Here is a 27639-nt window from a genome sequence, read left to right as displayed (position 1 = left end):
GTCATGTGGCCATACTTGATATTTGTCACTTTTTTCTTCTACCATATATTTTATGTTATTCTTGCTCTTTCAGCTAGAATATTAGTTGCAGTTCTTTGCCAGTGCGGTGCGGTGATCCAATTTTTCATTCCTGCAACGTCTGAATCTTTGGTGGTCCATACTTATCAGGTTGCTACAGACTTTCATCGACTTTTACTATCAGAAGAGGAAGTACTAAAAATGCCCCCAATGAATCCTCCTGTATTTGTTATGTAGCAGCAAACCAGTTTTCCATTACTAATCATGATCAGTCACACCTTAGCCAATATAGTCACTCTCCTTTGCTTGTTGACTCAGTGTTCTGAGAAGCTCCAAATGCCAGTTGATGGTCTCAAATTCCATTAATGAGACTGGGTGAAAGCATTTCTTCTTGAGAACAAAGACCAGAACTGAAGGTTGTGGACAGGAAGCAAAAATTCTGTGACTATATTATTACATATAAGAGTGAGAAAAGCCATCCCTACTTCTGCCTTTTAATTCCTGGACCCATGTATGTATTCCATATAAGGGGGAAACACACCACTGTTCAGGCACTGGTTCAAAGCATATGCCATGTCTTGAGAGATAACATTCTAACCCCACAGAATTTGATCTCCCATTTGGTACTATAAATATATCTTAATTAAGCCATTCCACCATTTTATCAGGCCAGCAGCTCCTGAGTGATGGGGTACATGCCAAACAGCCAATTTTAGTGACATGATTTATTACTGTACTTTCCTTGTAATGAAATATGTCCCTTGAACAGAAGCATTGTTATATGTGATAACATAATAGTGACTTAGGTTTTACATAAGCCTTTAGATGATAGTGATGAGAAGGTGTTTTAGTCAGCTTTTTCATCACTATGACTAAAAGACCCAACCAGCACAATTGTGGAAGAGGAAAAATTTATTTGGGGGCTCACATTTCCAGAGGCCTCAATCCAAAGACAACTGGCTCCATTCCTTGGAGCTCAAGGTGAGGCTGAACATCATGGCAGAAGAGTGTGACAGAGGGAAGAAGCTCACATGATGATCAGGAAGGAGAGAGAGAGAGAGAGAGAGAGAGAGAGAGAGAGAGAGAGAGAGAGACTCTCCACTTGCTGAATACAAATATATACCCCAAAGCCACTCCCCCACAGCCCCACCTCCTCCAGCCATACCCCACCTGCTTTCAGGCACCACTCAATTAATTCCATCAGATGATCGGTCCACTGATCGGGTTAAGGCTCTCATAACCCAATCATTTCTTCTCTGTACCTTCTTGCACTGTCTCACACATGAGCCTTTTGAGGGACATTTCACATCCAAACCGTAACAGAAGGCAAAGCTATACTCATAATAGTAAGAACAGAGTGGACCCCTCCATGGTAGGAAAAGGTTAAATGTAGTCAACTTGCTAACAAGTGGCTTGCTGGTTCCCCCAAAGAATGGTGGCAAATTAAGAACTCGGTATCGGCCTCTAATTGGGTGGACAAAGCACTCAGCAGCAGCAGTGGCAGATCATCATTGGTAAGGAAAAGACAACATTCTTAAGTTTTGCTAGTCTCTAAACAAAGGGCTTCCCAATTGATAAATCCAGCCAGAAGCTGCCTGATTAAAAAACTTGGGAGATGCAGGTTTCAGAGGATCAATCCCCTTGAGTTAGAGCAGAGAAATGGCAAGGAGCAGTTCTGAGGGAGAACAGGCTCAGCTTATTAAATGGAGATTAACGGAGAAAAAGTTCTTTCCCAGTGTTCTGACTAAGGTAACTGGGTGGATAGTAATTAACCAAGATGAGGATACAGGAGTTTGAGAACATGTCGAGTTTAAGGACCCTGTACAATGTTACAGTAAAACTGCCCAGGGTACTGCAGTCTGAAATTCAGGAAAGAAGTCTATGATGTAGAACCAGGAATCATCAGAATATAGAGTCACTGAAGTCATGGGAATGGGCACAGTCACTCAGGCTCAATGTAGGATGAAAAAAGAGAACCAAAGATCAGGCATCACCAACATTCAAGTGACTGTGAGAAGGCTGTGAGGAATATGTCAAAATGTTATCTCAGAAACCAAGGGAGGAATTACTGTCAAAAAAGAGAGAGTACTAGGCTGGGGCTGTAGCTCAGTGGTAGAGTATTTTGCCTGGCATGGGTAAGGCCCTGGGTTCCATCCCCAGCACTTCAAAAAAGAAGGGAAGTAAGGAAAGTTGAAGGAAGGGAGGGAGGAAGGATAAATCAAAAGGTCAAATTCAACTGGGAGGTCAAGAAAGATAACTTAAAGGGGAACTACTGGGGAATGATATTAGCCAAATTTTATTGTTATATTGTGTGTATGTGGAACATCCCACCATTATGTGTAACTATAATGCACCAATAAAAATACGGGAAAAAAGAAAGATAACCTGAGTAGATGGAAAAGAACTGAATGACAAAAGGCTGATGAAAATTGTTGCATGGCTAAAGGTAGAAATGGATGCTCCCTTAAGGAAGTCCTGCCAAACACCAAATATGTGACAAGGCTGTCCTAGATTATCCAGCATCAAGCTAACCTACCAGCAGAGATTAGCAGAGCCTATCCAGACCAGAACCACCCCACCAATTCACAGAATCAAGAATGAAATAATTGGTTGTTTTAAGCTACTATGTTTTGGGATTTTTCTACACTGCAAAAGCTAACAGATGCACATATTTCTTCATTATGCTGACAACTGACTCCAATAAAGTAACTCATACTTCATGTCTCATAGTTTCTTGAATCAGGAGGCAAGGAAATATATTTTTCTTGTCTTAATTTTTGTTCTATTATTTTCATTTAGGTATCTAAGCTTCAAAAGAGAATTTATAGAATAATTTTTTGGACATGCAAGTCTATGTATAGCTCTTTGCAGGCCATCTGCTTTGAAAGGAGCCAATGGTAGACTCCTTTATTTTTACCATCAATCTCCCCTTCTCCTGCCCACGTCTCAAAGCATTCAGCATAGCTCTGTACATTCGGATCAAGGTGGTACTAAAGGGGAAAGGAGGGGGAAGGCAGCTCCACTCTAAGTTAGGACATGGTAGTGATATAGTTTTTTTAGTTTGATTCCAGTCTGGGGCTCTCTAAAGAAACACTTCAGAAGTATCTCCTCTAGTGATGCACTGAGGAAAATGAAGCAAAATGAATAGATTCCTGATCTGGAATATGTTGATGAACAGGCTGGAAACTCCTACTCCTGTCAAAGGCTCTAGGGATTTATCATTCTTAGCTATTCAATTCTATTGAATATTTAATTTGATATAAACTTACTCTTAACAAAAATGAACTTACAGGAAATGTCCACAATTGGCTGATTAGATTGATGAAGCCACACAAACTTTCAAATTCCAGTAATTCAATTTTGTGATCAAGTTTGATATTTAGTTTAATGAGATTATACCAAGCACAAATTTAGGCTCTGCTGCACAGCAAAACATTAACCTGGATGATATTGAGAGTTACCATTACATGCTTACACTCTCTCCCAGAAAGGAGACTCTGGTAGAGCATTATCATCTCTTTTTAGATTTAGTTCCTACAATCACACCCTGGTCAGTCAAGACTTTTTATATTTTATCATTTAAACAATGATATTATTTAATATCATTATTAAATGGTTGCCTAATATGTAAGATGCCCTCAGTTCCATCCCAAGTAAAACATACACACACTCACACACAGGTAAATATACTTGAAAGATAAGTAAATATTCTTTTTTTAGAGAGAGAGAGAGAATTTTTTAATATTTATTTTTCAGTTTTCGGTGGACACAACATCTTTATTTTTATTTTATGTGGTGCTGAGGATTGAACCCAGCACCCCGCAAATGCCAGGCAAACATGTTACCACTTGAGCCACATCCCCAGCCCCAATAAGTAAATATTCTTTAGTGAGATTTGCAGTGAGATATTTTACCTTTTATCTTATTGCTTGCTTTTTTTCATCATGGTGTTGTAGCAAGAAAAAAAGAAATGAAAAATAACCCTGTGAGGTCACAGATATATCAATGAGCTTGATGATTTAATCATTTCACAATGAATACATATGCCAAAACATCTTGTTGTATACCATAAATATATGCATATTATATTTATCAATTGTACCTTGATAAAGCTGAGGAAGAGACAAAAAGCAAATGTTGCTACATCAAAAAAAAAAAAAAAAAAAAAGGAAAAAGCCGCACTAGTATGATACAGAATCTAATTTACCATAATCAACTAATTGCTACATTAAAATTCTATGCAGTTTCAAAAGACAAGAAGTAAACTTAATAATCAAGAAGTATCCATCTTTAAGAAACCATTATTTACTCAACAGTTTATTGAGCACCTAATCATATGCCTCTGAAGATTCAGAAATAAACAAGAAAGATCCTCAACTCATCCCTAGGAAACTGTCAGATTGTCCTGTTCTTAGGCTGATTTCCACACTTCTAATTACATCTTAAGTTAAAGGTCTGTATCAAGAGAAAAGTTGCCTAGTGATATAATTTCTTTACAAGTAATAATAATAATAATTAATAGCACAGTAAGAAAAAAGCTAATACTTATATACCACTTACAATGAACCAAAAGCATTCTAAACACTTTCACAGATTAGCTAATTTAATCTTCAATGATCTTTCAATGTACTCTTATTATCCCTTATTTTTAAAAACAGATGACTTCACTGAGGCATAAATGTTAAGTAATTTACACCAATTTAGATTATTAACTTCACTTTTCTAAGACAGAATATTGTAAAATTTGTTGTTGTTGTTGCTGTTATTGTTGTTAATTTGTGGTACTGGGGATTGAACCCAGGGTCTCACACATGCCACACGAGGCTCTATATTATGCTATGTCCCCAGCACTCTTTGAAAATTTTATTTTGAGACAGGATCTTGCTAAGTTGGTGAGGCTGACCTCAAATTTCCAATTGTCCTGCCTCAGTCTCCTGAGTAGCTAGGATTACAGGCGTGCACCATGATGCCTAGTGAGCATTGCTTTTTTTTAAACAACAAATAAAAGGTGTTAGCCCCATGTTAATTAATAATTTTGAGCATAAAAGCATATCATTCTCTAAACACTCAGCCTGAGATTTAATAATCTAGCATGAATGCTTTCCACCTAAAAAGATGCTCATAAAAGCCACATTCAAAGGAAAATAAATTGTAGAATCTGTTAAATAACCTTTAAACCTACTGCTGATTTTCAGTCAGCCTATCTATATATTTTCTCAGATTTTTAGCTGGCATATCTGCTTCTATATTGAGTGGAATGTCAGGTTTCTCATATTCCCAAAAGAAACCAGGAGAATTTGGCCAAGTGTTTACTAGGTTTCCTTAGAGGCCCATTCTTCTAAATATTTGAAAATTTCCTGTCATGGGCTTTATGAAGAGGTCCAGTTTCAATGATTTACTCCATGTGCCAGAGCATGTATCAGATGAACCATTATGTTCTGTCTCATGCATAAACCTGTGTGTAACTGAGCCTGGTGAGCAGCATGCTTTACCTAAACTTATTCTGGTCTCCTGTAGATAACTGCAACCCTGCATCTAATACCTTGAGCCAAGAACACATGACTACTTGTTTTACTAAGAAAACCAGCATACCAATAAGACTTGCTTGCCCCGCCCAAGATATGAGTATGAAATCTTCTAATCTTAATGATTATCTTTTAAAATAGTAATGATGGTGTTGGTGATAGTAATAGCTGATATTTATTCATCTCTTATAACATGCCAGGTCCCAGGCTAAATGATTTTTAGTCTTTTAATTAAATTTTCACAATAATCCTTATTCTGAAGGAATTTTAAATAACTATGATGACATATTTTTGATCTTTGGTATGTACAAAATTTACCTGTGAAGCTTGCTAAAAATGTAGTTTCTCAGGCCTCACTCTGGAACATCTGATTCAGTAAGTATGAGGAAAGGTCCAAATACTTTTTTTTTTGGTACCAGGGATTGAACCCAGGGGTGCTTCAATCACTGAGCAACATCCACAGCTTTTTTTATACTTTATTTAGAGACAGATTCTAAGTTGTTGAGGCTGGCTTTGAACTCATGAGCCTCCCATCTCAGGCTCCCAAGCCTCTGGGATTATAGGCATGTGCCACCACACCAGGCTCCAAATACCCTTTCTTAATGAAAGTTGACTTAAATGACTAAAATCAACCTAATACAGTTAAATAAAATTTACTGTGCTTCTGTGTGGACCACACATAAATCAACAAAAGAGAGTCCATTTTGGGACTGGGGTTGTGGCTCAGCAGTAAAGCCCTCATCTAGCATGTGCGAGGCCCTGGGTTCGATCCTCAGCATCACATAAAAATAAATAAATAAATAAATAAAGGTATTTGTGTCCAACCACAACTACAAAATAAATGTTTTTTAAAAAGATAGAGTCCCTTTTGTTCATCATCTTATTTTAAAAAGCCTAACAATATTGAGCACATCCTCTTAAAACAAAAAAAAAAGTAGAAGGTAGCCAGGGGAAATGGTGTAGGCCTCTAATCCCAGCAACTAAGGAGGCTGAGGAAGAAGGATCACAAGTTTGATACTAGCCTGAGCAATTTGGCAAGATCCTGTGTCAAAATTAAAAAACAAAAAAGGGCTGGGGAGGTGACTCAGTGGTTAAGTGCCTTGGGTGCCAAACGATAACAACAACAACAAAGTAGAAAGTATGTGTTGATTATGTGCCATATTGGGGCAAAAGCAAGTGAAATTAACAGGGAGAAGGAGGAAGGAAAGAAGTTTCAAAGAAGGGGAATGTTCTGATTACCTCTTGTTTCACATAAAATTACTATGATTTTAAATGGTTTAAAACACAAGTCATTTATTTGGTTTATGAATCTAAAATTTGGGCAAGGCATAGTGAGGAGTTGTCTTTGTTCCATGTGGTGCCATCTGGGATAGCTTGACCTAGGCTGGTAAATCTGTTTCCAAAATAGCTCACTCATATGGCTAGCAAGTTGGTAATGGATACTGGTTCCTTTCCATGTTGGTCTCTCCATGAGGTAGCTTGGTTATAAAAGTGATCATCACAAAAGACAAGGAGTAGATTCATAATGGGGGGGCATGGAAAAATGGAGGAACTTTGATTGGGCAAAGGGGAGGGAGAGGAGGGAGGATATATGGGGGCAGGAAAGAAGGTGGAATGAGATGCACATCATTACCCTAGGTACATGTATGACTGCACATATGGTGCAACGCTACATGGTGTTCAACCAGAGAAATGAAAAGTTGTGCTGCAATTGTGTATGATGAATCAAAATGCATTCTGCCATCATATTTAAAAAAAGACAAGGAGTAGAAACTGCAAATTCCCTCAGGCCCAGGCTCAGAAGCCAGCACAATATCACTTCTGTCATATTCAACCAGTCAAACAGTCATGGATTCAAGGGGAAGGGACATAGATTTTGCCTTCTGATTGTAGGAATGCCAGAGAACACTGAGGTCAGACTTCAAATTGCAATAGGAACACAAAAAGGAAAGACTTGAAATAAGAAAGAAAAAAACTACCTGTTTTGCTAAAACAAGTTAAACCAGGAAGAGAGCAAACACACCCCTCTTGGATCTTCTGGAAATCCATGCCAAGTAGAATCTGCACCCTTTCTAGAAACTTGCTATAGATATAGTAAAGATGGAAGGTTTCCCCTACATACTCAAATGGAAAGAACACACTTTCAAATGCCACTCTCATTTCCACTTTCTTCTTGTTGTTTAATAAGTAGCAAATATACTTTACAGGTTCAGTACTGTGCTAGATGTAGAGGATATGGAGATGAATAACAATCTTTGACTTTAAAAGTGCATAGCTAGCTGGGCACGGTGGCACACACCTGTAATCCCAGAGGCTTGGGAGGCTGAGGCAGGAGGATTGCAAGTTCAGAGCCTGACTTAGCAACTTAGCGAGGCCCTAGGTAACTTAGTGAGGTATTAGGTAACTTAGTGAGACCCTGTCTCAAAACAAAATATAAAACTTACCTAGCCAGGGGCTGGGGCTGCAGCTCAGTGGTAAAGCACCTGCTTTGCATGTGTGAGGCACTGGGTTTGATCCTTAGCACCACATAGAAATAAATAAAGATACTGTGTGTTCATCTACAACTGAAAAAAAAGCATAGCTAGCCAGACACTATGGTGCATATCTATAATCCCAGCTCCTTGGGAGGCTGAGTCAGGAAGATGGCAATTTATTGGCGCCAGCCAGGGCAACTTAGTGAGACCCTATCTTGAAATAAAACTTAAAAAGGGTTGGGTATATACCTCAGTGGTAGAGTACTTGCTTAGTATGTTCAATCTCAGTGCCCTCCAAAAAATGCATAGCCAGAGGGAGAAAGCTGAGTATATAACCAGAAGAGTCATGCTACACATTGGATGTACACCGTTAAGAAAGACTGGTGGGGGGCTGGGGATGTGGCTCAAGCGGTAGCGCGCTCGCCTGGCATGCGTGCGGCCCGGGCTCGATCCTCAGCACCACATACAAACAAAGATGTTGTGTCCGCCGAAAACTAAAAAATAAATATTAATAAATAAATAAATATTAAAAATTCTCTCTCTCTCTCTCTCTCTCTCTCTCTCTCTTTAAAAAAAAAGACTGGTGGGTGTGATCACCTCAAATCTCACTGTCCTTAGGCCATAGATCCTTTATAGTCATGCATCTTGATCTACACCTTCACAACTTCCCATATCATGGTACTTTATTAAATATCTGTGGGACTCTATAAACAACATCTCTCCCTAAACCATGTCATAGAATTCATAGAATTTTCTTGAATATTGGGCCAGCTTTAGTGATTCACTTCTAATGAAAGGTGTAAGAAGAACTAACTGTATATGACCTCAGAGGTTAGACTGCCCAAGTTTCTGCCTGCTTATCCCCCTCCCCCACTTCTAAATATATACTTTGAGACCACACTGAGAGGTTTGTGTATGTGTGTGTGTGTGAGGAGCCCCAGCTGTTTTAGCCTCAGCTGTTGGAGTTTTACCAGCATCAACCACCAGAAGTATGGATGAGTAAGCTGTAGATGATTCCAGGCCCTAACCTTGAAGCTGCCTTAGCTGATGCTGAGTGAAACAGACATGCCTTCTTCTTTGTAGATTATCTGAATTCCTGATCTACAGAATCTGTAAGCATAATAAATGGCTGTTTTATGCTACTAAGTTTTGGAGAATTTGTTATGCAACCATAGTTATTAGAACAGAGAAACAGCAGGATCTAGACTTAAAGACACTTTTCATGAATGAGAGGGAGTATGTGCTTTTTTTCCTAGGGCTACAGAGAGACACTGAGAGATTTTAGGCAGAAAAGAACAGTCAAGAGTTTTACAAAATAACTCTGACTACATGTAGTGAGGATCTTATAGGAGATAACACAGGATATTGACAAAGAACAGCACTTAAGGTACAAATGATGAGAGTCAAGTTCCAGGTCACTGTGTGGCTGATAACAAGTCACTTAATAACCTCATTAAGCCTCAGTTTCCTCATCTGTGTGTTAGGAATAACAATTTTTCCCTTTCAATGAAGATTGTGAAGACAATCCAACTGTGGTCACTGAACATGTATCATTTCAAGCCTGCTTTTCCATTATGAAATAAGCTGGTTCCCAGGAGAATATGAACCATGAGTTAACAGTATGTCTTCATCACAAATAATACCAATTAAAAACTATTCCTCTGCTTCTAGGTGGTTTATTCAAAGTGAAATACTTTAAAATATAGTCAACAATTATACTGCTTCAGGACCAAAGTTCACGATTTTCCGCTGAGAATAAGATGCCTTATAAAGACTAAATTGTAATTCAAAAATTTCAATAACAAGATTTGACTCTTCCAACACTGCATGGTTTTATTTACTCCATAAAAAAAGTAATTGATATATCTTGGAGCAAATGTTAAAATCACATCTAAGTACTGCATGAGAACTTGAGGAAGCCAGGCACAATGGTGCATGCTTGTAATCTTGGCATGAGGCAAACATGCCTTCTTTGTAGACTGAATTCCAGTCACATGACTTGGGGTTGGGGGTGTACCTCAGTGGTAAAGCACTCGCCTAATATGTAAGATGCCTCAGTTCCATCCCAAGTAACACACACACACACACACACACACACAAGTAAATATACTTCAAAGATAAGTAAAAATTCTTTAGTGAGATTTGCAGTGAGATATTTTACCTCTGAGGAGGCTGAGGAAGGAGGATCACAAATTCAAAGCCAGCTTCAGCAACTCAGCAAGGCTCTGAGCAACTTAGGCAGACCCTGTCTCAAAATTTTAAAAAATAAAATAAAAAAGACTGGGGATGTGGTTCAGTGGTTAGGTGCCACTAGGTTCAAAATCTCTGGGAGTAGGAAATGAGGAAATATTTTCAGAAAAGACTATATGACCAGAGAATAGATCAATAATGTATTTGCTGTTTTTTCTTAAGCCAAAACATTCATCACTACATTTTTTCCTTCAATATACTATTCAGCTTAGCATTTGACACAACATTAATTTTTACTTGGAATTCTCTTCATAATTTCTAGTTCTATGCTTTATTCCAATATCTAAAATGCACCTAGTCAATGCAGCAAATACTTGATACTATTTCTACAACTCAAAATTGTCAGTTAGGGTCTTACAATTAGTAAATATAAATTAGTATAAATAAAGAGGAGAAAAAAAGAAATAAAGAGGAAAAAAAGAGATACATATGGAACTTGACCTAAAACACAAATTATTCAACACTGAGCCAGATATACAGTAAAGAAAGATCACAAATGATTTTATAACTTTCTCTATTATGAAATTATCATCACTATTTCATTAGGAATAATTATGAATTTTGCATTTACAAAATGAATTACAAATAAAAATGAATCTTTTAATTAAAAAAATTGTTAGTCCAAGTGTGTTATTATTCCATTAGATTCCAAATGTTTGAGAAAAACTATACAGATGGTGATGATATAGGCAGTTGGTTACATTGATCCAAAATAGTGTAAATGATAAGAAAAAAGGAACAAGAACAGATACCAGGGAACACCCACATAAAAAAGACAAAGAGGAGTTAGAAGGAGACTGAGGAAGAAGAGGCCGGAGATGTAGAAGGAAATATAGGAGAAAGTGTTTTCATGGCACAAGAAGAAGCCAGAGTTTGAAGAAGCTTTGCTGATCATAGAGAGGGCTCAACATCACATGCTTCACAAGTTACACAGGAGAAGAGTTGAGAAGACTTACCCAAAAGAACATTATTGAAGTCAATGAGAACAGTTACATCAGAGCCATGTGACTGGAAAACCTTTTTGCTTGGATAAAAGTGTAACAGGAAATAAGACAAGAGAAACAGGGAGTGTGTAATGCCCTTTCTAGATTCTTGGCTAAAATAATGATAGGATGTCAAGTGTGTGTGTGTGTGTGTGTGTGTGTGTGTGTGTGTGTGTGTGCTTCCTGAAATAGAAATGCAAATCATGTTAAAATACTGACTGAAATCAGTTCATATAAAGCGAATGTTCTAATTACAACAAAGGTTTGAAGAGGCTGGAAGGGATATGATCCAGATCTTGATGCACAGAATAATCACAAATAGAAAGGAAACAGAGTAATATGAAGGAAGTAAGAAAGAATGATTAGAGGACTGGAGACATGGCTCAGTGGTAAAGGGCTTGCCTAGCATACATGAGGCCATGGGTTGAATCCCCAGCACCACAAAAAAAAGATAAAAGAAAGAAAGAAGAATGATTAGCAGTTCTGTTTTTAAAAGATGTGGTCAATTAAATATTGGCTATGAGTTGATAATTATTGAGGCTGGATCACATATACATGAGGGTTCATTATACCATCCTCTCTAATTTTGTGTGTGTTTTAAATTTTTCCATTATAAAATATTTGAAAAAAATATTGACAAAAATATTGGGGTAAAAATTGCTATATTACTCAGGATGACTGTGAAGTAGAAGGAAAGATATTTGTTGATAGTGAAGGTTGTGAGTTGAAAGCTTAATAAGATTTTTAAAAAGTTTTTAGTTGTAGATGGACACAATACCTTTATTTTATTTTATTTTTATGTGATGCTGGGGATCGAACCCAGGGCTTCACACATGCTAGGCAAGCGCTCTCCCACTGAGCCATATCCTGGCCTGCTTAATAAGAATTTTGAAACTGCTGCTATGGGAATGTGAGAAAGAGTTGATGATCCAGTTAAGGTTGGAGGTCTTCTGTTTCTAGTGGCAAATATTTGTGTTTGTTATAAGATTATCTCTAGAAGCTCTCTGGAATGTAAGTATAGAAGCTCTTGGGGAATTCCATAATTGAATTTTTTTTTTTTTTTGGTACTGAGGATTGAGCTCAGGGGCATTCAACCACTGAGCCCCATCCCAGCCCTATTTTGTATTTTATTTAGAGACAGGGTCTCACTGAGTTGCTTAGTGCCTCACCATTCCTGAGGCTGGCTTTGAACTCGTGATCCTTCTGCCTCAGCCTCCTGAGCTGCTGGGATTACAGGCATGCATCACCACACCCAGCCCATATTGATTTTTTAAAAAATTTATTTATTTATTCTAATTTTTTATACCATAATTAATTTTTGATGGGGTGGTTCCAACCAAATATTTAGGGAAGCATCAATAAGAAAGATTTATGTGATGGAGAATGTTGCTTCCCCCTTCATAAAAAACCTATAGGTTTTTTTTTTTGAAATTTTATTGTATTTTTTTATTATTACTTGTTCCAAACATTACATAGCCCTTGACATATCATATTTCATACATTTGATTCAAGTGGGTTATGAACTCCCATTTTTACCCCGTATACAGATTGCAGAATCACATCAGTTGCACATCCATGTTTTTACATACTGCCATACTAGTGACTGTTGCATTCTGCTACCTTTCCTATCCTCTACTATCCCCCCTCCCCTCCCCTCCCCTCCCATCTTCTCTCTCTACCCCATCTACTGTAATTCATTTCTCTCCCTTGTTTTTTCCCTTTCCCTTCACTTCCTCTTATATGTAATTTTGTATAACAATGAGGATCTCCTTCCATTTCCATGTAATTTCCCTTCTCTCTCCCTTTCCCCCCACCTCTCATCCCTGTTTAATGTTAATCTTCTTCTCATGCTCTTCCTCCCTGCTCTGTTCTTAGTTGCTCTCCTTATATCAAAGAAGATATTTGGCATTTGTTTTTTAGGGATTGACTAGCTTCACATAGCATAATCTGCTCTAATGCCATCCATTTCCCTACAAATGCCATGATTTTGTCATTTTTTAGTGCTGAGTAATACTCCATTGTGTATAAATGCCACATTTTTTTTTATCCATTCATCTATTGAAGGCATCTAGGTTGGTTCCACAGTCTAGCTATTGTGAATTGTGCTGCTATGAACATTGATGTAACATATCCCTATAGTACACTCTTTTAAGGTCTTTAGGGAATAGTCCGAGAAGGGGAATAGCTGGGTCAAATGGTGGTTCCATTCCCAGCTTTCCAAGGAATCTCCATACTGCTTTCCAAATTGGCCGCACCAATTTGCAGTCCCACCAGCAATGTACAAGTTTACCCTTTTCCCCACATCCACGCCAGCACTTGTTATTGCTTGACTTCATAATGGCTGCCAATCTTACTGGAGTGAGATGGAATCTTAGGGTGGTTTGATTTGCATTTCTCTGACTGCTAGAGATGGTGAGCATTTTTTCATGTACTTGTTGATTGTTTGTATGTCCTCCTCTGAGAAGTGTCTGTTCAGGTCCTTGGCCCATTTATTGATTGGCTTATTTGTTTTCTTATTGTTTAATTTTTTGAGTTCTTTGTATACTCTGGATATTAGGGCTCTATCTGAAGTGTGAGAGGTAAAAATTTGTTCCCAGGATGTAGGCTCCCTATTTACCTCTCTTATTATTTCTCTTTCTGAGAAAAAACTTTTTAATTTGAGTAAGTCCAATTTGTTTATTCTTGTTTTTAACTCTTGTGCTATGGGTGTCCTATTAAGGAATTTGGAGCCTGACCCCACAGTATGTATATTGGAGCCAACTTTTTTTCTATCAGACCCAGAGCCTCTGTTCTTTTTTTTAAACCCTTTTTTTTAAGAGAGAGAGAGAGAGAGAGAGAGAGAGAGAGAGAGAGAACTTTAATATTTATTTTTTAGTTTTTGGCAGACACAACATCTTTCTTTGTATGTGGTGCTGAGGATCGAACCCGGGCCACACGCATGCCAGGCGAGCGCGCTACTGCTTGAGCCACATCCCCAGCCCCAGAGTCTCTGTTTTGATATCAAACTCCTTGATCCATTTTGAGTTAACTTTTGTACATGGCGAGAGAAAGGGATTCAGTTTCATTTTGTTGCATATGGATTTCCAGTTTTCCAAGCACCATTTGTTGAAGATGCTATTCTTCCTCCATTGCATGCTTTTAGCCCCTTTGTAAAATATAAGATAGTTGTAATTTTGTGGATTGGTCTCTGTGTCCTCTATTCTGTACCATTGGTCCACCCGCCTGTTTTGGTACCAGTACCATGCTATTTTGTTACTATTGCTCTGTAGTATAGTTTGAAGTCTGTTATCACTATACCGCCTGATTCACTCCTCCTGCTTAGAATTGCTTTTCCTATTCTGGGTCTTTTATTTTTCCATATGAATTGCATGATTGCTTTATCTATTTCTACAAGAAATGCTGTTGGGATTTTGATTGGCATTGCATTGAACCTATAGAGAACTTTTGGTAATATTGCCATTTTGATAATGTTAGTTCTGCCTATCCATGAACAGGGTATATTTTTCCATCTTATAAGATCTTCTTCTATTTCTCTCTTTAGGGTTCTGTAGTTTTCATTGTATAAAACTTTCACCTCTTTTGTTAGGTTGATTCCCAAGTATTTTATTTTTTTTGAGGATATTGTAAATGGGGTGGTTGTCCTCATTTCCATTTCAGAGGATTTGTTGCTGATATACAGGAATGCCTTTGATTTATGCGTGTTGATTTTATATCCTACCACTTTGCTGAATTCATTTATTAGCTCTAGTAGTTTCTTTGTAGACCCTTTTGTGTCTGCTAGGTATAAGATCATATCATCCGCAAATAGTGATAATTTCTTTAAGTTCTTCTTTTCCTATTTTTATGCCTTTAATTTCTTTCGTCTGTCTAATTGCTCTGGCCAGTGTTTCGAGAACTATGTTGAACAGAAGTGGTGAGAGAGGGCATCCCTGTCTTGTTCCAGATTTTAGAGGGAATGCCTTCAATTTTTCTCCGTTCAGAATGATGCTAGCCTGAGGCTTAGCATAGATGGCTTTTACAATATTGAGGTATGTTCCTGTTATCCCTAGTTTTTCTAGTGTTTTGAACATAAAGGGATGCTGTACTTTGTTGAACGCTTCTTCTGCATCTATCGAGATGATCATATGGTTCTTATCTTTAAGTCTATTGATGTGGTGAATAACATTTTTGATTTCCGTATATTGAACCAGCCTTGCATCCCAGGGATGAATCCTACTTGATCATGATGCACGATCTTTTTGATATGTTTCTGTATCCGATTTGCCAGAATTTTATTGAGGACTTTTGCATCTATGTTCATTAGAGATATTGGTCTGTAGTTTTCTTTCTTTGAAGTGTCTTTGTCTGGTTTAGGAATCAGGGTGATGTTGGCCTCGTAGAATGAATTTGGAAGTTCTCCCTCTTTTTCTATTTCCTGAAATAGCTTGAAAAGTATTGGTATTAGTTCTTCTTTGAAGGTTTTATAAAACTCTGCTGTATACCCATCCGGTCCTGGGCTTTTCTTAGTTGGTAGTCTTTTGATGGCTTTTACTATTTCCTCAATTGATAGTGATCTGTTTAGGTTGTGTATATCCTCCTGACTCAGTCTGGGCAGATCATATGACTTAAGAAATTTATCGATGCCTTCAATATCTTCTATTTTATTGGAGTATAAGAATTCAAAATAATTTCAAATTATCTTCTGTATTTCTGAAGTGTCTGTTGTGATATTGCCTTTTTCATCCCATATGCTAGTAATTTGAGTTCTCTCTCTTCTTCTCTTCGTTAGCATGGCTAAGGGTCTGTCAATCTTATTTATTTTTTCAAAGAACCAACTTTTAGTTTTGTCAATTTTTTCAATTGTTTCTTTTGTTTCAGTTTCATTGATTTCAGCTCTGATTTTAATTATTTCTTGCATTCTTCTACTTTTGCTGTTATTTTGCTCTTCTTTTTCTAGGATTTTGAGATGAAGTGTGAGATCATTTATTTGTTGGTTTTTTCTTTTTTTAGGGAATGAACTCCAAGCAATAAATTTTCCTCTTAGAACTGCTTTCATTGTGTCCCATAGATTCTGATATGTTGTGTCTGTGTTTTCATTTATCTCTAAGAATTTTTTTATTTCCTCCTTGATGTCTTCTGTAACCCATTGATCATTCAGTAACATATTGTTCATTCTCCAAGTGATGCATGATTTTTTCTTCCTTCTTTTATCGTTGATTTCTAGTTTCATTCCATTATGATCAGATAGGATGCATGGTATTATCTCTACTCGTTTATAATTTCTAAGAGTTGCCCTGTGACATAATATATGGTCTATTTTTGAGAAGGATCCATGTGCTGCTGAGAAAAAAATGTAACTGCTTGATGTTGGATGGTATATTCTATATATGTCAATTAAGTCTAGGTCATTAATTGTATTATTGAGTTCTATAGTTTCTTTATTCAACTTTTGTTTGGAAGATCTGTCCAGTGGTGAGAGAGGTGTGTTGAAGTCTCCCATGATTATTGTGTTGTGGTCTATTTGACTCTTGAACTTGAGAAGAGTTTGTTTGATGAACATAGCTGCACCATTGTTTGGGGCATATACATTTATGATTGTTATGTCTTGTTGGTGTATGGTTCCCTTGAGCAGTATGTAGTGTCCTTCTTTATCCCTTTTGATTAACTTTGGCTTGAAGTCTATTTTATTTGATACAAGTATGGACACTCCTACTTGTTTCCAAGGTCCATATGAGTGATATGATTTTTCCCAACCTTTCACCTTCAGTCTATGTATGTCTTTTCCTATCAAATGTGTCTCCTGGCAGCATATTGTTGGATCTTTTTTTTTTTTTTTTTTGATCCATTCTACTAGCCTGTGTCTCTAGATTGGTGAGTTTAAGCCATTAACACTTAGGGTTACTATTGAGATATGGTTTGTACTTCCAGCCATATTTGTTTATTTATGTTACTTAACATGGTTTGTTTGTCCTCTTTGATTATTTTTTCCTTTACTGTACTACCTCCTGCTGTTGGTTTTCATTGTTATTTTTCATTTCCTCTTCCTGTAATGTTTTGCCAAGGATGTTTGAAGAGCTGGTTTTCTAGCTGCAAATTCTTTTAACTTTTGATAATCGTGGAAGGTTTTAATTTCATCTTCCATCCTGAAGCTTAATTTTGCTGGATACACAATTCTTGGTTGGAACCCATTTTCTTTCAGCGTTGAAATATGTTGTTCCAGGATCTTCTAGCTTTCAGAGACTGTGTTGAAAGATTAGCTGTTATCCTGATTGGTTTACCCCTAAATGTAATCTGCTTCCTTTCTCTTGTAGCTTTTAAAATTCTCTCCTTATTCTGTATGTAGGGCATCTTCATTATAATGTGTCTTGGTGTGGATCTCTTATGATTTTGCACATTCGGTGTCCTGTAGGCTTCTAGGATTTTGAATTCTGTTTCATTCTTCAAGTCTGGGAAGTTTTCTCATATTATTTCGTTGAACAGATTGCTCATTCCTTTGGTTTGGACCTCAATACCTTCCTGTATCCCAATGACTCTTAAGTTTGGTATCGTTATGTTATCCCATATTTCTTGGATGTTCTGCTCATGGTTTCTTAACAGTCTCGCTGAGCTGTCTATGTTCTTTTCAAGTTGAAATACTTTGTCTTCATTGTCTGATTTCTATCTTCTAAGTGTTCTACTCTGCTGGTAATACTCTCATTTGAGTTTTTAATTTGGCTTATTGCTTCCTGCATTTCCAGGATTTCTGTTTTGTTTTTTTTTAATAACCTCTATCTCCCTGTATAGTTGATCTTTTGCTTCTTGGATTTGTTTATGTAATTCATTGTCAAAGTGTTCTTTCATTGTCTGATTTTGCTGTCTAATGTCTTCCTTGAGACTTCCGATCATCTGAAGCATGTATATCCTGAATTCTTTATCTGACATTCCATCTGTTGCAGATATTACCTCTTCTAAAGTTGAGTTGACCTGCATTGCTTGTGGTCATTTCTTTCCTTGTCTTTTCATACTGCTCACATTTCTTTCTGCTTTGTGAAACTGTTGTGTTATTTATTTTCCCCCTATATTTTTGTATTGCTCTTGTATAGTTCCAAAGTCTCCCTTTTGTGGAGAAAGACAATGTTAACAGTTCCCAATACCAATAGTACATCATCTAACCACACGTTTTCCTTATTACTACATTTATAGCTAGACTCTATGTCTACAAATGTTGGTTTCGATTATCATTTACAAATATAGTCATTAGTTTCATGAAAGGCTTACCATTTCTGGTAGCATGAAGAAAACTGAATTTCAGATGTAGGATGCTATGTTTAGGGGGAAAGGTGTGAAGGTATGGGGTTAATCTAACTTAGTAACTTTGGAGAGCTCTAACCAATAGATGGGTAATTTATGGAAGAATGTATAGATTCAAACTCCTATCTGTATTTATAAGATTACCCTACATATAAATAGTAAAATTTAGGGGGGTTGCAAGTGGGATAGAGGGAGTAAGAAGGAGAAAAACAAATAACAAGGAAAGAAAGAGAAGAAAGAGAGCGGGAAAAAGAAAATAAGAGAAAAAAGAAAAGAAATAAAAGAGGGGAGGGAGGTGGGGCATATGCAATTCCTCTATATTATATTATTCTGGTGATTCAGTTGTTAAAGACCTTTTTCATGCACAATTCTTGGTATCACATATGTTGAGGTTGCGAGGACCCGAGGGGGAAGGGTAGAGGAGACTGGATGAATGGATGAAAAGAGAGAGAGAAGAGAAAAAAGAAAGAAAAAAATGTCTCTCAAACTCTGTTTTCTTTTCTTCCAGTTGGTGGCGCTGTCTATTCCTAGCTTGAGTCTCTGGGTTCAGGGTGGTGGTGGTAGTCAGTGTGAGAGGACTTGAGCTTCCACCTGTGGCCTCTCTACTCTTATTCTCTGAGATGTAAACCAGGTGCCTGATCCACTGCAGAACCGAGCTGGTAGCCATGCCGACCAGTTGGTGGGTTTTAAGGGTTGGTGGGATTTTTCAAGATGAGTTCCATCAGTTTTTCTCATAAGGTGTTTGATGAGGTGGGGGGTGTTGGGGAGACCTTATGTTTGTCCAGTGCTCAGTCAGGTGACCGCACGGGCGGGCGGCTGGGCCCCTCCACCAGTTGGGGTGGTCTGTCTACTGCGCCGGCGGGCGGCTGTGCCAGCTCTCCGGGCCGCATGTTCTGCCTGCCGTGCAGGCGGGAGGCTGGGCTCCTCCTCCAGTTGGGGTGGTCTGTCTACCATGCAGGCGGGCCGCTGGGCCCCTTCGCTGGGTCGCGTGGTCTGCCTACCGTGCAGGTAGGCCGCTGGGACCCTCCTCCAGTTGGGGTGGTCTGTCTACTGTGCAGGCGGGCAGCTGTGCCCCCTCTCTGGGCCACGTGGTCTGCCTACTGTGCAGGCGGGAGGCTGCTAGTTGTTTTTTTTTTTTTTTAAAGAAAATACTTCAGTATAGCTGTCAAGAGCTTTCAGAGGAGAAAAAGAAACTAAATTGAGAGGTAAATTTTTTTAAAAAAATCCTTTCAAAGCTGGTTGCTGTAGCATATACCTGTAATCCCAACAACTCAGGAGACTGAGGCAAGAGGTTTGTAAGTTTGAGGTCAGCTTTGGCATCTTAGCAAGATTCCGTCTCAAAATAAAAAATAGAAAGGAATGCAGATGTAGCCCGGTAGTAGAGCACCCCTGTGTTCAAAACCCAGTCCAAATAATGAAAAAAAAAGAAATACTTAGGACAATTTTAAATGGATGTAAATACACAGGATGGCATACACACAAAAAAATCCTCTCATATATTGTTGTATAATGCTGATCATAAATATTTATAAGGAATTGAATGATAGTAAAATAAAATAATCTAAATGCACTTTCAGTAATATTTTTAGATTTTAAACCAATATGCTTTTAAGTACTTGCAAATTATTTATACTAAACAACTAATATCCATCTAGAGGAAAAACCATTTTGGATATTGACCTTCAAATTTAGTAACCTTTCTGCTATCTCCATTGATGGCCTTGTTCCAATTTCAGACTTCCAAGTTTAACTCCAACTTAAATTTGAATGTACTTTTAATGAAGACTAATTGCTCTACATCTTCCGCATTTCACTAATATCCGCATAGCCTAGGAATCCCTTGAAGCAGAATGAACTACAGTCCATTAGGGTTAAGTGATCAACAATAAAGATATCAATTTTCTATAAACCCCCTACACATATGTATTTAGATTTTGTAAACTAGATTCCAGGATTTAAACATTGTGAGGTATCATAACCAGTAACCAACAGTGCAAAATACTATTCCATCAACCAAAGCTATAAGATAAGGGTTAATATAACTAGGGAAAATAAGGCCTGTACTATGAACAAGATCGGGATTAGTGGAAATCCTGGTGCACTGTAACTAGCATACTTACAGGTAAATTGATTTGTATACATTCTTTTTATTTATTTATTTTTAATTTATACATGACAGCAGAATGCATTACAATTCTTATTACACATATACAGCACAATTTTTCATATCTCTGGTTGTGGACAAAATATATCCACACCAATTTGTGTGTTCATACATGTACTTTGGATAATAATGATCATCACGTTCCACCATCATTTCTAACCCCAGGAAGTGGCATGGAGTTAGAGATGTATACTTTCTTTCAATATTGATTTAATTTTATCCTTTAAATACCAGAGCTGTCAATGGTTTTAGTTTGCACTGTAGATTTTAAAGAGTGAGGGACATCTTTGAAACTCTTTACAAATGTAAACCAGATCATGGAATGATATGTCATTGTCCATGAAGGTAACCACACACTAGATAATCATACCAACTTTTCAATTGAAGACAACTGTCAAAGCTGGATGAAGTATAAAAACTATCTTCATAAAGACATCAGAAAACTTTAAAAAGAATGAAAAATTAGATAGTATGGAGTGAGGGTAGCGGGGGCAGAAAATGAGACCATTATTTGGACCTTATTTTCTCTGGGAATGTTTTCATAGTTCAGAGGAGACTAAGTAGTTGAGAAGCTGAATTGTGTTTTTAACAATTTCACACAGCTTTGTAGACAGATATTGAACTCTTGGGATTGTCAAAGGTGGGACAGGTGAAGGATAGAGGCTAGAGTGTCTCATAGATGGGACTCTGAATGCCTGAACCATTGAAGAATGGACCTAAAAATGTCCATCATTAAGATTGGACTAGCTCCACTTCTGTACTGAAGAGATTCCCTCATTGCTACTGCCAACAAGCACTTGATGGAATTAAATATAAACCCTTTGTAGACAAAGACAATATTAATTAAGACCACAAAATACTTCTTGAAACAATTTTGCAAATATAACATCCAGCATGCAATAAGAAATAGCCAAACATCAAAGGAGATAAGATATATGATTAAAAACCATAACAAAAGACTGTAGAAATATATCTAAAGAGGCATCAGATATTAGGGTTAGCAGAAAACAACTCTAAAATAATCATATTTGCTATAAACAAGGTGAAAGACATGATTAAGACTTGAAATTCTAGAACTCAGAAATAAGAACTTGTGGATAGGTTTCACAGCAGATTAGATATAGAAATTTAGAGAGCCAGAAGAGAGATCAGAGAATGTCCAGACTGGAACTTGGAGAGAATACAAAGGTAGAAAGCACTGAAGGGAGAATAAATGATGTTTGAGGGTTCAATGATAAGTCCTTGTTAAGGTTGTGACATGAGATGCTGGCGCAGGGGGTGGGGTACGGGGCACGGAACTAACCTTGCAGAGTCTTTTCAGAAAGCCATGGTGTTGGCAGGCTCACTGCCTCTCTCATCTGCAGGCTGGGGAAACGCGCATGCCCGAGGGGCGGGGCCTCCCCTGTGACGTTACCCTTACGTCGTAACCTGACGCGCTGTGCCGCCATTGCTCCTTCTGAAGTGTCTCGCTTCAGGCTGTGCGGTCGCCATTTTGCTCGCTCGTGTTGAAGCGCCACAGTTGAGCAAAAGTTCTAGAGCGAGAGCGTTGCAGATATTGTGGTACCATGCCGTCCTTGCCGCTTCAGCTGGCGGTGGTCTGCTCTAGCAACCAGAATCGGAGCATGGAGGCACACCACATCCTCAGCAAGCGAGGTTTCAATGTCCGTTCCTTTGGAACAGGATCTCACGTGAAGCTTCCAGGACCGGCACCCAACAAGCCAAATGTTTATGATTTCAGAACCACATATGATCAGATGTACAACGATCTTATTAAGAAAGACAAGGATTTCTATACGAAGAATGGCATTTTGCATATGTTGGACAGAAATAAAAGAATCAAGCCCGGTCCAGAAAGGTTCCAAAATTGTAAAGAGCTGTTCGATCTGATCCTCACTTGTGAAGAGCGAGTCTATGACCAGGTGGTGGAAGAGCTGAATTCCAGAGAGCAGGAGACCTGCCAACCCGTGCATGTGGTCAATGTGGATATACAAGACAACTATGAAGAGGCCACCCTCGGGGCATTCCTCATCTGTGAGCTCTGCCAGTGTATCCAGCACACTGATGACATGGATGATGAGATTGAAGAGCTGCTGCAGGAGTTCGAAGAGAAAAGCGGCAAGGCTTTTCTGCACACCGTCTGCTTCTACTGAAGAAGGCTGCCTCCTGCACTCCGAAGCCATCTGGAGCTTCATTTTGTTAGTACTTTTGCCTTCCTGATACTTGCTTAGTTTCCTGCCTGATACTTTTAGGCATTTTGACATTGGACAGAGTATCACCCTGATCAACCTCAACCGCATATGAAATGAAATATATGAATACCAGGCTTGAAATAAAATATCTTCTATCCCACTTTTACAGAAAAGTGGGATGTCAGTTATAAATGTGTTCCTTCAAAAAAGAAAAAAAAAAGTTGATGGTTAATTTCCTCCAACATACATACTCTTAAACTGTGCCTGCCTTTCCCTTTCCTATTTCCCTGGCCAGAGTGTACGAACACCTGGAGAAAAGTAGCAAGGTGTATCTTATTAGAAAAACTTGGAATTGCTCAATAAATAAATGTTGCTGGTTGTCAAGAAAGCTTGTTTACATTTAATTTGAGTTTTAGAAGGAGAAAAGAGAAATAATATGAGTAATATTTAAAGATAGAGTGGCTAAGAATTTTCCAAAATTAACTTTAAAAAATCATTTTAAAGGGTTTATGAACCCTAGGAAGAAGGAAGGTGAGATTTGGAGTGAATATCAATATTTTCTCAGTCTATTCAGCTGAATTTTGGTGTGTAGACATATTAGGATATCTATGGTGATATTGATATTCAGGGTGAGACCCTAGAAGCACAAATAGGGATGTGGGGCCATTTCCTTGAAGAACCCAAAAGCAGGAAAGGGCAACACATGAGTACTTAGAAGGAGTCAGGAGTCCAATTTGGAGAGCTGAGCTTAATATTTGTTACATTTTTGGATCTTAAATTTCCCTCAGAGGCCATGTGTTTAAAGGCTTGGTCACCAGCATGTGGCACTACTGGAGATGGTGGAACCTTTAAGAGGTGGGGCCTGATGGAAGGATGTTAGGTCACTAGGGTCATGCCCTTGCAAGGGATATTGGGACCAGAAATTGCTTCTCTCTCCCAGCCCCACTTCCTGCTGCCATGAGGTGAGCAGTTTTGCTCTACTATGCACCCCCCCCACTATGATGTTTGGCCTCACCCCAGTCCAAAAACAACAGAGCCGAGTGACCATAGGTCACTCCTTTTAAGTTGATTATCCTAGGTATTTTGTCATAGCAATGGAAAGCTAATGCAATAACCAAGTTTAAACAAATAGAAGAGAGAAAGCAGAAGGAAAACATCCTACAGGTTGGGACCTAGGCAGAACTTAAATGGAATACAAAACCAGAGCTAAGCAAGGCTGTAAGATTCCATCCACAACATCTGAGTATCTGAGGCAAATGGCTTAATTTGGCTTAAAGGCATAGTACTAGGGTGGATGATCAAAGGCTTCAGAGGGGCAAATAACTTGATACTAAATGTCTTTTACAAAGATAATTCTCTAATCAATGTGAAAGGTGAACTAGAGAAGTTGTGATGGTTATGATCTCAGGACTGGAGATTAGACAGACTTGAGCACAAACCCTAAATTACTTTAACTAACTCTGTCTCCTGGGGCATGCTGTATAATCTCTCTAGACTTCAGTTTTCTCATCTTTAAATTGGGCATCTTCACTGGATTCTTTTGAAATAAGTGTGATAATGCTTGGCCAAGTGCCTGCCATGCAGTGAGCATGCAGTAAGCACACTGTGAGCACTGATTGGGGCTCTTCTGAGGAGAAACCAAAGGCAGCAAGATTGACCAAAATGGTACTGAGATGGTCTAAGGAAACCTAGGGAGGTCAATGCATGGGCTTGTCAATAGCTGTAAGAATGAGGAGGGGGATATGTATCAGGGCTTGAGGCCACAGATTCAGTGTACATGAGGGAGTTAGTGGGGGTAGGAGGAAGATAGGAACAGTGAAATAACACAGAGACAGAACAAAAGAATCCCTCCAACTCATCCTAGGCACATACTCCATGTACAGGTGGGTGCAGCTGAATGAGCACTGTGACCAGAGACAGACCTGATGAAACAAATGCCTGTGTGTGCAAAGATCCATATAATTTTCAGAACTGAAGTGGCCCACTGTATTCCAATATTCTTTTTTTTTTTTTTGGTACCAGAGATTGAACCCAGAGGCACTTTGTCACCGAGCCATATCTCCAGCCTTATTTATTTATTTATTTATTTAGAGACAGGGTCTGGCTAAGTTGCTCAGTGCCTCACTAAGTTCCTGAGGCTGATTTGAACTTGTGATCCTCCTGCCTCAGTCTCCCAAGCCAGTGGGATTATAGGCATGTGCCACTGCTCCTGGCTGTATTCCAATATTCTGCAAAAGTGTAGAAGCTCAGTGTGAACTTTGACCAGAGGCAAATAGCTTTTTTAATGATCATGGTCAGTCATACCATGACACTCAACAATTTGCACAAAGGTCAGCAGGCTGTTAATTTCTCATAGAACTGAAGAAACAATTAAAAATATTAATGTAAAACTTAATTGTTTAATTAATTTACTCTCCCTTTCCACATGGCCACTTCTTCAACCATCCTAATACTTATGAGTAACAGCTCATAAGAGATGCTGCTTATGTTCTCAGCCTAAGCAAGCTGTCTTGCAAAAGAGGTTAAGAATAGATTGCAACTCCCTCTGAAGTCTCTGTTTTCTACTTTTGCTGTTTTCAATTAGAAAGAAGGAGTCAGTTTTATCAGAGGATTTTCTGAGGCTCTAATTTCTCTGACAAGGAGAAGTGTGAAGGCCAAATGGCCCACTAGGGAAGATTTCAATCAGTGGACATCACCAGTAGATGGTTTGCCTTAGTTATTTTTGGTTACTATAATTCCAACACTGAAAGAACCAGGCAGAGGGCAGAAAGAAGTGACAAATGAAGAGATGGGAAAGAGGAACAGAGAAGTAAAACCTCATAATGTGCTAGAGCACATTAGAGGTCTCATAACAAAAATCCTGTTTCCCTCAGTTTAGCCTCTCCACTGTTAGTTTGCCCATCAGCTCGCTGTAAGAAAAACAATTTAATAGACAAAGTGATTTATGGTCCACTCATCTGCTTGCATCTCCTGAATCATTATCCCCTTCTCCAATATAGAACCCCCATTGCCCTCATGCTGTTCTTCTCCCTTGCCATCAGACTGAATGTGATCCTATTCTACAATCTAGATTTTTCCTTTCCTTTCTCAGCTTTTCCCCATAGAACCTGATCAAATATGCATGTTCACTCTACCAAGGCCTAGAAAGAGGTTACCCACATTGGCATGTTCAGAAAAGTATGGGACTCATAAGAGTCACTTTCAAGTAATTGTATCTGGATTCTACCAGAAAGAAGGGTACCTTGAAGGAGTTGCAACAATTTGAATAGGCACAATCTTCTGATGCTTTTGTTCTCAACTACAGCTAAATTCAGGGCTAATTCAGATTGCTTTCAGTTTTTGTTTCTGTGTATGGACAACTACTTGGGGGCTTGTTTGGGAAAGGAACTATGACCATCTGGTTCACCATCATACTCACACACAATTCTCCCCCCACAACACCTGTGTGACACATAGAATTTCACATTTGTTCCCCAGACAAAATGAGACAGAGCACATGATTGCTCATATGTTGATTTTCTCATACTGATCCCAGTTTTCCATTCTAATAGCAGTCCTTGAAATACCAGTTTTAATATTTTCTGGGGATTGTGTAAACATTCAATAATTAATTCTCATAATACCTTGTAGAATTAGTTATACTTATGAAAGTTTCATGGATAAAGAAACCGTGTTGAAATTCTGGTTTAAGATTAAGGGAGAAGCAAAATTTAGGTTTAAACATCAGATGGAAATTGCTGAAAGCTAGATTCAGGCCACCCCATGCTTAAAGATAATCAATCAAAGACAGATGGTGAAGATTCTGAGATGCCTATTTTCTAATTGGAAGTCCTCAACTAAGTACTTAACACATTTGTCTTTTTCCTAACAAGATATAATTTGATAACAGAGGGAAAATAGTTGACTTTTTAATGGCCTATCATATTCTACACTCAAGTGTTCCACTCATCCCAGTCAAAGACATAGTCATTTTCCCAGTGAGTCAAGGTCATTATGGCTTTCTTCCTCCTCCCATTCACAGCCATCCATCAGCAAGTACAATCACGTCGGCCTCCTAGATCCAATTTAGTTCATTACTGCTACCACTGCAGCACTAGCCCATCCCTGGAAAAATGAAATAGCCTCTTAAATATTCTTCCTGCAATCATTCTTATTTCCTTCCAACCTATACTCCCCTGATTAGTAAAACTTTGATGCTTTTTATAAACACAAAGCAGTTGTCATATCTCTGACTCTCATTATGTTTCAAATAAAACCAAAACTCTCTATCAAGTCCTATAAGGCTTTGCATTTTCTAGTTACTTTTTGACCTTAAATCCTTTCATTCTTTTCCTTGATTTTATACTCCAGCCATTGCATTGCAGTCATCTTATTATTCTTTAAACATGATGAATTTTTTTTCTCAGAGTCTTTGTATTCACTTATTACTGACCATTGTATTAGTGTTGCTAGCATCATTATTAATAGGTATTCATCAAGCCAGCTAATTTCTGTAGAATGAAAGCAGAAAACAACTTTTTTTCTTCTTATTACTGTTCTTTTGTCAAATGACTTCTTCCTCAGGCTTGAATGAATACACTGGACTGATCCCATAGTTTAATTGATGGCTTTCAGATATGAAACCCCCCGGCAGATGGTGGCCCGTACGGGGAGCCCCGGGACACTCGGGGGTAAGTGACAAAAAAAAGCTGCCCGTCCATAGATAGGACGGGAGCAAATCTGCTCGTCCCTAGGCAGATAGGACGAAAGGAAAAATGGCCATTTCGA

The 27639-nt window shown here is 38.3% G+C and overlaps 1 pseudogene; it reads left to right on the top strand.

Annotated features, from left to right (window-relative positions):
* The first annotated feature begins 22248 nt into the window (after positions 1-22248).
* Positions 22249-22833, top strand: LOC143639465 (RNA polymerase II subunit A C-terminal domain phosphatase SSU72 pseudogene; annotated as a pseudogene).
* The last annotated feature ends 4806 nt before the right edge of the window (positions 22834-27639 follow it).

Source organism: Callospermophilus lateralis, chromosome X (assembly GCF_048772815.1).
Source record: "Callospermophilus lateralis isolate mCalLat2 chromosome X, mCalLat2.hap1, whole genome shotgun sequence".
Classification (NCBI taxonomy): Eukaryota; Metazoa; Chordata; class Mammalia; order Rodentia; family Sciuridae; genus Callospermophilus; species Callospermophilus lateralis.
The sequence above is the reverse complement of the archived record's forward strand: the minus strand, read 5'-3'. Positions and strand labels throughout refer to the sequence as shown.